Genomic DNA, 13095 nt, shown 5'->3' on the forward strand with positions numbered 1-13095 from the left:
CCCTGTTTCCCCTGCCATAAACCCTGCCACACTAGACTACTGCAACACCATTCCCCCTGCCATAAACCCTGACACACTAGACTACTGCAACCCTGTTTCCCCTGCCATAAACCCTGACACACTAGACTACTGCAACACCGTTCCCCCTGCCATAAACCCTGACACACTAGACTACTGCAACACCATTCCCCTGCCATAAACCCTGACACACTAGACTACTGCAACCCTGTTTCCCTGCCATATACCCTGACACACTAGACTACTGCAACACCATTCCCCTGCCATAAACCCTGACACACTAGACTACTGCAACACCGTTCCCCTGCCATAAACCCTGACACACTAGACTACTGCAACACTGTTTCCCTGCCATAAACCCTGACACACTAGACTACTGCAACACCGTTTCCTGCCATATACCCTGACACACTAGACTACTGCAACACCGTTCCCCCTGCTATAAACCCTGACACACTAGACTACTGCAACACCGTTCCCTGCCATAAACCCTCACACACGACTACTGCAACACCGTTCCCCTGCCATAAACCCTGACACACTAGACTACTGCAACACCGTTTCCCTGCCATATACCCTGACACACTAGACTACTGCAACACCGTTACCCCTGCCATAAACCCTGACATACTAAACTACTGCAACACCGTTTCCCTGCCATATACCCTGACACACTAGACTACTGCAACACCGTTCCCCCTGCTATAAACCCTGACACACTAGACTACTGCAACACCGTTTCCCTGCCATAAACCCTCACACACGACTACTGCAACACCGTTTCCTGCCATAAACCCTGACCACTAGACTACTGCAACCCTGTTTCCCTGCCATAAACCCTGCCACACTAGACTACTGCAACACCATTCCCCTGCCATAAACCCTGACACACTAGACTACTGCAACACCATTCCCCCTGCCATAAACCCTGACACACTAGACTACTGCAACCCTGTTTCCCATAAACCCTCCTGCAACACCATTCCCCTGCCATAAACCCTGACACACTAGACTACTGCAACACCATTTCCTGCCATACACCCTGACACACTAGACTACTGCAACACCGTTCCCCCTGCCATAAACCCTGACACACTAGACTACTGCAACACCGTTCCCCCTGCCATATACCCTGACACACTAGACTACTGCAACACCGTTACCCCTGCCATATACCCTGACACACTAGACTACTGCAACACCATTCCCCCTGCCATAAACCCTCACACACGACTACTGCAACACCGTTTCCCTGCCATAAACCCTGACACACTAGACTACTGCAACCCTGTTTCCCCTGCCATAAACCCTGCCACACTAGACTACTGCAACACCATTCCCCCTGCCATAAACCCTGACACACTAGACTACTGCAACACCATTCCCCCTGCCATAAACCCTGACACACTAGACTACTGCAACCCTGTTTCCCCTGCCATAAACCCTGCCACACTAGACTACTGCAACACCATTCCCCTGCCATAAACCCTGCCACACTAGACTACTGCAACACCGTTTCCCCTGCCATACACCCTGACACACTAGACTACTGCAACACCGTTCCCCTGCCATAAACCCTGACACACTAGACTACTGCAACACCGTTCCCCTGCCATAAACCCTGACACACTAGACTACTGCAACACCGTTACCCTGCCATATACCCTGACACACTAGACTACTGCAACACCATTCCCCCTGCCATAAACCCTGACACACTAGACTACTGCAACACCGTTACCCCTGCCATAAACCCTGACATACTAAACTACTGCAACACCGTTTCCCTGCCATATACCCTGACACACTAGACTACTGCAACACCGTTACCCCTGCCATATACCCTGACACACTAGACTACTGCAACACCATTCCCCCTGCCATAAACCCTGACACACTAGACTACTGCAACACCGTTACCCCTGCCATAAACCCTGACATACTAAACTACTGCAACACCGTTTCCCTGCCATATACCCTGACACACTAGACTACTGCAACACCGTTCCCCCTGCTATAAACCCTGACACACTAGACTACTGCAACACCGTTTCCCCTGCCATAAACCCTCACACACGACTACTGCAACACCGTTTCCCTGCCATAAACCCTGACACACTAGACTACTGCAACCCTGTTTCCCCTGCCATAAACCCTGCCACACTAGACTACTGCAACACCATTCCCCCTGCCATAAACCCTGACACACTAGACTACTGCAACACCATTCCCCCTGCCATAAACCCTGACACACTAGACTACTGCAACCCTGTTTCTGCCATAAACCCTGCCACACTAGACTACTGCAACACCATTCCCTGCCATAAACCCTGCCACACTAGACTACTGCAACACCGTTTCTGCCATACACCCTGACACACTAGACTACTGCAACACCGTTTCCCCTGCCATAAACCCTGACACACTAGACTACTGCAACACCATTCCCCTGCCATAAACCCTGACACACTAGACTACTGCAACACCATTCCCCTGCCATAAACCCTGACACACTAGACTACTGCAACACCGTTCCCCTGCCATAAACCCTGACACACTAGACTACTGCAACACCGTTCCCCCTGCCATAAACCCTGACACACTAGACTACTGCAACACCGTTTCCCCTGCCATAAACCCTCACACACGACTACTGCAACACCGTTCCCCCTGCCATAAACCCTGACACACTAGACTACTGCAACCCTGTTTCCCCTGCCATAAACCCTGACACACTAGACTACTGCAACACCGTTTCCCTGCCATAAACCCTGACACACTAGACTACTGCAACACTGTTCCCCTGCCATAAACCCTGACACACTAAACTACTGCAACACCGTTTCCCTGCCATATACCCTGACACACTAGACTACTGCAACACCATTCCCCTGCCATAAACCCTGACACACTAGACTACTGCAACACCATTCTGCCAACCCTGACCACTTACTGCAACACCGTTTCCTGCCATATACCCTGACACACTAGACTACTGCAACACCATTCCCCCTGCCATATACCCTGACACACTAGACTACTGCAACACCATTCCCCCCTGACACACTAGACTACTGCAACACCGTTTTCCCTGCCATAAACCCTGACACACTAGACTACTGCAACACCGTTTCCCTGCCATAAACCCTGACACACTAGACTACTGCAACCCTGTTTCTATAAACCCTGCCACACTAGACTACTGCAACACCATTCCCCCTGCCATAAACCCTGACACACTAGACTACTGCAACACCATTCCCCCTGCCATAAACCCTGACACACTAGACTACTGCAACCCTGTTTCCCCTGCCATAAACCCTGCCACACTAGACTACTGCAACACCATTCCCCTGCCATAAACCCTGCCACACTAGACTACTGCAACACCGTTTCCCCTGCCATACACCCTGACACACTAGACTACTGCAACACCGTTCCCCCTGCCATAAACCCTGACACACTAGACTACTGCAACACCATTCCCCTGCCATATACCCTGACACACTAGACTACTGCAACACCATTCCCCTGCCATAAACCCTGACACACTAGACTACTGCAACACCGTTCCTGCCATATACCCTGACACACTAGACTACTGCAACACCATTCCCCTGCCATAAACCCTGACACACTAGACTACTGCAACACCGTTTCCCTGCCATAAACCCTCACACACGACTACTGCAACACCGTTTCCTGCCATAAACCCTGACACACTAGACTACTGCAACCCTGTTTCCCCTGCCATAAACCCTGCCACACTAGACTACTGCAACACCGTTCCCCTGCCATAAACCCTGACACACTAGACTACTGCAACACCATTCCCCTGCCATAAACCCTGACACACTAGACTACTGCAACACCGTTCCCCTGCCATAAACCCTGACACACTAGACTACTGCAACACCATTCCCCTGCCATAAACCCTGACACACTAGACTACTGCAACACCATTCCCCTGCCATAAACCCTGACACACTAGACTACTGCAACACCATTCCCCCTGCCATACACCCTGACACACTAGACTACTGCAACACCGTTCCCCTGCCATAAACCCTGACACACTAGACTACTGCAACACCATTCCCCCTGCCATACACCCTGCACATAAACTACTGCAACACTAGACTACTGCAACTGCAACACCATTCCCCTGCCATAAACCCTGACACACTAGACTACTGCAACACCATTCCCCCTGCCATAAACCCTGACACACTAAACTACTGCAACACCATTCCCTGCCATAAACCCTGACACACTAGACTACTGCAACACCGTTCTGCCATAAACCCTGACACACTAGACTACTGCAACACCATTCCCTGCCATAAACCCTGACACACTAGACTACTGCAACACCATTCCCCTGCCATAAACCCTGACATACTAAACTACTTTCCCTGCCATACACCCTGACAACACCGTTCCCCTGCCATAAACCCTGACACACTAGACTACTGCAACACCGTTCCCCTGCCATAAACCCTGACATACTAAACTACTGCAACACCGTTTCCCCCTGCCATAAACCCTGACACACTAGACTACTGCAACACCATTCCCCCTGCCATATACCCTGACACACTAGACTACTGCAACACCATTCCCCCTGCCATAACCCTGACACACTAGACTACTGCAACACCATTTCCCCTGCCATATACCCTGACACACTAGACTACTGCAACACCATTCCCCTGCCATATACCCTGACACACTAGACTACTGCAACACCATTCCCCTGCCATAAACCCTGACACACTAGACTACTGCAACACCGTTTCCCCTGCCATAAACCCTCACACACGACTACTGCAACACTGTTTCCTGCCATAAACCCTGACACACTAGACTACTGCAACCATGTTTCCCTGCCATAAACCCTGACCACACTAGACTACTGCAACACCATTCCCCTGCCATAAACCCTGACACACTAGACTACTGCAACCCTGTTTCCCCCATAAACCCTGACCACTAGACTACTGCAACACCATTCCCCTGCCATAAACCCTGACACACTAGACTACTGCAACCCTGTTTCCCCTGCCATATACCCTGACACACTAGACTACTGCAACACCATTCCCCCTGCCATATACCCTGACACACTAGACTACTGCAACACCGTTCTGCCATAAACCCTGACACACTAGACTACTGCAACACTGTTTCCCTGCCATAAACCCTGACACACTAGACTACTGCAACACCGTTCCCCCTGCCATAAACCCTGACACACTAGACTACTGCAACACCATTCCCCTGCCATAAACCCTGACACACTAGACTACTGCAACCCTGTTTCCCCCCTGCCACTAGACTACTGCAACCCTGTTTCCATGCCACCCTGACACACTAGACTACTGCAACACCATTCCCCTGCCATAAACCCTGACACACTAGACTACTGCAACACTGTTCCCCTGCCATAAACCCTGACACACTAGACTACTGCAACACTGTTTCCCCTGCCATAAACCCTGACACACTAGACTACTGCAACACTGTTTCCATAAACCCTGACACACTAGACTACTGCAACCCTGTTTCCCCTGCCATAAACCCTGACACACTAGACTACTGCAACACCATTCCCCTGCCATAAACCCTGACACACTAGACTACTGCAACACCGTTTCCCCTGCCATAAACCCTGACACACTAGACTACTGCAACACCGTTCTGCTATAAACCCTGCACACTAGACTACTGCAACACCGTTTCCCTGCCATACCCCTGACACACTAGACTACTGCAACACCGTTCTGCCATAAACCCTGACACACTAGACTACTGCAACACCATTCCCTGCCATAAACCCTGACACACTAGACTACTGCAACACCATTCCCCCTGCCATAAACCCTGACACACTAGACTACTGCAACACCATTCCCCTGCCATAAACCCTGACACACTAGACTACTGCAACACCGTTCCCCTGCCATAAACCCTCACACACGACTACTGCAACACCGTTTCCCTGCCATAAACCCTGACACACTAGACTACTGCAACCCTGTTTCTGCCATAAACCCTGCCACACTAGACTACTGCAACACCGTTCCCCTGCCATAAACCCTGACACACTAGACTACTGCAACACCGTTCCCCTGCCATAAACCCTGACACACTAAACTACTGCAACACCGTTTCCTGCCACCATCAGACTACTGCAACACCATTCCCCCTGCCATAAACCCTGACACACTAGACTACTGCAACACCATTCCCCTGCCATAAACCCTGACACACTAGACTACTGCAACACCGTTTCCCTGCCATATACCCTACTGACACTGCAACACCATTCCCCTGCCATAAACCCTGACACACTAGACTACTGCAACACCATTCCCTGCCATAAACCCTGACACACTAGACTACTGCAACACCGTTTCCCCTGCCATAAACCCTGACACACGACTACTGCAACACCGTTTCCCTGCCATAAACCCTGACACACTAGACTACTGCAACCCTGTTTCCCTGCCATAAACCCTGACACACTAGACTACTGCAACACCATTCCCCCTGCCATAAACCCTGACACACTAGACTACTGCAACACCATTCCCCCTGCCATAAACCCTGACACACTAGACTACTGCAACCCTGTTTCCCCTGCCATAAACCCTGCCACACTAGACTACTGCAACACCATTCCCTGCCATAAACCCTGACACTAGACTACTGCAACACCGTTTCCTGCCATACACCCTGACACACTAGACTACTGCAACACCGTTCCCCCTGCCATAAACCCTGACACACTAGACTACTGCAACACCATTCCCCCTGCCATATACCCTGACACACTAGACTACTGCAACACCATTCCCCCTGCCATAAACCCTGACACACTAGACTACTGCAACACCATTCCCCTGCCATATACCCTGACACACTAGACTACTGCAACACCATTCCTGCCATATACCCTGAACACTAGACTACTGCAACACCGTTTCCCCTGCCATAAACCCTCACACACGACTACTGCAACACCGTTTCCCCCTGCCATAAACCCTGACACACTAGACTACTGCAACCCTGTTTCCCTGCCATAAACCCTGCCACACTAGACTACTGCAACACCGTTCCCCTGCCATAAACCCTGACACACTAGACTACTGCAACACCATTCCCCCTGCCATAAACCCTGACACACTAGACTACTGCAACACCGTTCCCTGCCATAAACCCTGACACACTAGACTACTGCAACACCATTCCCCTGCCATAAACCCTGACACACTAGACTACTGCAACACCATTCCCCCTGCCATAAACCCTGACACACTAAACTACTGCAACACCATTCCCCCTGCCATACACCCTGACACACTAGACTACTGCAACACCGTTCCCCCTGCCATAAACCCTGACACACTAGACTACTGCAACACCATTCCCCTGCCATAAACCCTGACACACTAGACTACTGCAACCCTGCCATAAACCCTGACACACTAGACTACTGCAACACCGTTCCCCCTGCCATAAACCCTGACACACTAGACTACTGCAACACCGCCATAAACCCCTGCCATAAACCCTGACACACACTAGACTACTGCAACACCGTTCCCCTGCCATAAACCCTGACACACTAGACTACTGCAACACCGTTCCCCCTGCCATAAACCCTGACACACTAGACTACTGCAACACCATTCCCCTGCCATAAACCCTGACACACTAGACTACTGCAACACCGTTTCCTGCCATACACCCTGACACACTAGACTACTGCAACACCGTTCCCCCTGCCATAAACCCTGACACACTAGACTACTGCACCCTGACATACTAAACTACTGCAACACCGTTTCCCTGCCATAAACCCTGACACACTAGACTACTGCAACACCATTCCCCTGCCATAAACCCTGACACACTAGACTACTGCAACACCATTCCCCTGCCATACTGACACACTAGACTACTGCAACACCGTTCCCCCTGCCATATACCCTGACACACTAGACTACTCCCCTGCCATATACCCTGACACACTAGACTACTGCAACACCATTCCCCCTGCCATAAACCCTGACACACTAGACTACTGCAACACCGTTTCCCTGCCATAAACCCTGACACACTACTACTGCAACACCGTTTCCCTGCCATAAACCCTGACACACTAGACTACTGCAACACCATTCCCCCTGCCATAAACCCTGACACACTAGACTACTGCAACACCATTCCCCCTGCCATAAACCCTGACACACTAGACTACTGCAACACCATTCCCCCCCTGCACACTAGACTACTGCAACACCATTCCTGAAACACACTAGACTACTGCAACACCTGTTTCCCCTGCCATAAACCCTGACACACTAGACTACTGCAACACCATTCCCCCTGCCATAAACCCTGACACACTAGACTACTGCAACACCGTTCCCTGCCATAAACCCTGGGACACACTAGAACTGCCACTGTTTCCTGCCACACACACTAGACTACTGCAACACCGTTCCCCCTGCCATAAACCCTGACACACTAGACTACTGCAACACCATTCCCCTGCCATAAACCCTGACACACTAGACTACTGCAACACCGTTTCCCCTGCCATAAACCCTGACACACTAGACTACTGCAACACCATTCCCTGCCATAAACCCTGACACACTAGACTACTGCAACACCATTCCCTGCCATAAACCCTGACACACTAGACTACTGCAACACTGTTTCCCCTGCCATAAACCCTGACACACTAGACTACTGCAACACTGTTCCTGCCATAAACCCTGACACACTAGACTACTGCAACCCTGTTTCCCCTGCCATAAACCCTGCACACTAGACTACTGCAACACCATTCCCCTGCCATAAACCCTGACACACTAGACTACTGCAACACCGTTTCCTGCCATAACCCTGACACACTAGACTACTGCAACACCGTTCCCCCTGCCATAAACCCTGACACACTAGACTACTGCAACACCGTTTCTGCCATAAACCCTGACACACGACTACTGCAACACCGTTTCCCCCCTGACACACTAGACTACTGCAACCCTGCCATACCCTGACACACTAGACTACTGCAACACCATTTCTGCCATAAACCCTCACACACGACTACTGCAACACCGTTTCCTGCCATAAACCCTGACACTAGACTACTGCAACACCGTTCCCCTGCCATAAACCCTGACACACTAGACTACTGCAACACCATTCCCCTGCCATAAACCCTGACACACTAGACTACTGCAACACTGTTCCCCTGCCATAAACCCTGACACACTAGACTACTGCAACACCATTCCCCTGCCATAAACCCTGACACACTAGACTACTGCAACACCATTCCCCTGCCATAAACCCTGACACACTAGACTACTGCAACACCGTTCCCTGCCATAAACCCTGACACACTAGACTACTGCAACACCGTTCTGCCATAAACCCTGACATACAAACTACTGCAACCCTGCCACACACACACTAGACTACTGCAACACCATTCCCCTGCCATAAACCCTGACACACTAGACTACTGCAACACCATTCCCCTGCCATAAACCCTGACACACTAAACTACTGCAACACCGTTTCCTGCCATATACCCTGACACACTAGACTACTGCAACACCATTCCCCTGCCATATACCCTGACACACTAGACTACTGCAACACCATTCCCCTGCCATAAACCCTGACACACTAGACTACTGCAACACCGTTTCCCTGCTACTGACACACTACTACTGCAACACCATTCCCTGCCATATACCCTGACACACTAGACTACTGCAACACCATTCCCCTGCCATAAACCCTGACACACTAGACTACTGCAACACCGTTTCCCCTGCCATAAACCCTCCACACGACTACTGCAACACCGTTTCCCTGCCATAAACCCTGACACACTAGAACTATAAACCCTGCCAACTAGACTACTGTTTCCCCTGCCATAAACCCTGACACACTAGACTACTGCAACCCTGTTTCCCCTGCCATAAACCCTGACACACTAGACTACTGCAACACCATTCCCCCTGCCATAAACCCTGACACACTAGACTACTGCAACCCTGTTTCCTGCCATATACCCTGACACACTAGACTACTGCAACACCATTCCCCCTGCCATAACCCTGACACACTAGACTACTGCAACACCGTATAAACCCTGACTACTGCAACACTGTTTCCCCTGCCATAAACCCTGACACACTAGACTACTGCAACACCCTGTTTCCCCTGCCATAAACCCTGACACACTAGACTACTGCAACACCATTCCCTGCCATATACCCTGACACACTAGACTACTGCAACCCTGTTTCCTGCCATATACCCTGACACACTAGACTACTGCAACCCTGTTTCCCTGCCATAAACCCTGACACACTAGACTACTGCAACACCATTCCCCCTGCCATAAACCCTGACACACTAGACTACTGCAACACTGTTTCCCCTGCCATAAACCCTGACACACTAGACTACTGCAACACTGTTTCCTGCCATAAACCCTGACACACTAGACTACTGCAACACTGTTTCCCTGCCATAAACCCTGACACACTAGACTACTGCAACACCATTCCCCTGCCATAAACCCTGACACACTAGACTACTGCAACACCATTCCCCCTGCCATAACCCTGACACACTAGACTACTGCAACACCGTTTCCTGCCATACACCCTGACACACTAGACTACTGCAACACCGTTTAAACCCTGACACACTAGACTAATAAACCCTGACACACTAGACTACTGCAACACCGTTTCCCTGCCATAAACCCTGACACACTAGACTACTGCAACACCGTTCCCCCTGCCATAAACCCTGACACACTAGACTACTGCAACACCGTTCCCCCTGCCATAAACCCTGACACACTAGACTACTGCAACACCGTTTCCCCTGCCATAAACCCTGACACACTAGACTACTGCAACATAAACCCTGACACACTAGACTACTGCAACACCGTTCCCCTGCCATAAACCCTGACACACTAGACTACTGCAACACCGTTCCCCTGCCATATACCCTGACACACTAGACTACTGCAACACCATTACCCTGCCATAACCCTGACACACTAGACTACTGCAACACCATTCCCCCTGCCATAAACCCTGACACACTAGACTACTGCAACACCATTCCCCCTGCCATAAACCCTGACATACTAGACTACTGCAACACCGTTTCCCTGCCATAAACCCTGACACACTAGACTACTGCAACACCGTTCCCCCTGCTATAAACCCTGACACACTAGACTACTGCAACACCGTTCCCTGCCATAAACCCTGACACACTAGACTACTGCAACACCGTTTCCCTGCCATAAACCCTGACACACTAGACTACTGCAACACCATTCCCTGCCATAAACCCTGACACACTAGACTACTGCAACACCTGTTTCCCCTGCCATAAACCCTGACACACTAGACTACTGCAACACCATTCCCCTGCCATAAACCCTGACACACTAGACTACTGCAACACCATTCCCTGCCATAAACCCTGACACACTAGACTACTGCAACACCGTTCCCTGCCATAAACCCTGACACACTAGACTACTGCAACACCATTCCCCTGCCATAAACCCTGACACACTAGACTACTGCAACACTGTTTCCCTGCCATAAACCCTGACACACTAGACTACTGCAACTACTGCAACAGACTACTGCAACACCGTTCCCCTGCCATAAACCCTGACACACTAGACTACTGCAACACCATTCCCCCTGCCATAAACCCTGACATACTAAACTACTGCAACACCTTTCCCTGCCATACACCCTGACACACTAGACTACTGCAACACCGTTCCCCCTGCCATAAACCCTGACACACTAGACTACTGCAACACCGTTCCCCCCTGCCATAAACCCTGACACACTAGACTACTGCAACACCGTTTCCCTGCCATATACCCTGACACACTAGACTACTGCAACACCATTCCCCCTGCCATATACCCTGACACACCTACTAAACCCCTGACACCCTGACACACTAGACTACTGCAACACCGTTTCCCCTGCCATATACCCTGACACACTAGACTACTGCAACACCATTCCCCTGCCATATACCCTGACACACTAGACTACTGCAACACCATTCCCCTGCCATAAACCCTGACACACACTACTGCAGACTACTGCAACACCGTTCCCCCCATAAACCCTGACACACTAGACTACTGCAACCCTGTTTCCCCTGCCATAAACCCTGACACACTAGACTACTGCAACACCATTCCCCTGCCATAAACCCTGACACACTAGACTACTGCAACACCATTTCCCCTGCCATAAACCCTGACACACTAGACTACTGCAACACCATTCCCCCTGCCATAAACCCTGACACACTAGACTACTGCAACACCTGTTTCCCTGCCATAAACCCTGACACACTAGACTACTGCAACACCATTCCCCCAGCCATAAACCCTGACACACTAGACTACTGCAACACCATTCCCCCTGCCATAAACCCTGACACACTAGACTACTGCAACACTGTTTCCCCTGCCATAAACCCTGACACACTAGACTACTGCAACACCCATTCTACTGCTGCCATATAACCCTGACACACTAGACTACTGCAACCCTGTTTCCCCTGCCATATGCCCTGACACACTAGACTACTGCAACCCTGTTTCCCCTGCCATAAACCCTGACACACTAGACTACTGCAACACCATTCCCCCTGCCATAAACCCTGACACACTAGACTACTGCAACACTGTTTCCCTGCCATAAACCCTGACACACTAGACTACTGCAACACTGTTTCCCCTGCCATAAACCCTGACACACTAGACTACTGCAACACTGTTTCCCCTGCCATAAACCCTGACACACTAGACTACTGCAACCCTGTTTCCCCTGCCATAAACCCTGACACACTAGACTACTGCAACACCATTCCCCCTGCCATATACCCTGACACACTAGACTACTGCAACACCGTTTCCCTGCCATATACCCTGACACACTAGACTACTGCAACACCGTTCCCCCTGCTATAAAC

Source organism: Oncorhynchus nerka, linkage group LG3 (genome assembly GCF_034236695.1).
Source record: "Oncorhynchus nerka isolate Pitt River linkage group LG3, Oner_Uvic_2.0, whole genome shotgun sequence".
Classification (NCBI taxonomy): Eukaryota; Metazoa; Chordata; class Actinopteri; order Salmoniformes; family Salmonidae; genus Oncorhynchus; species Oncorhynchus nerka.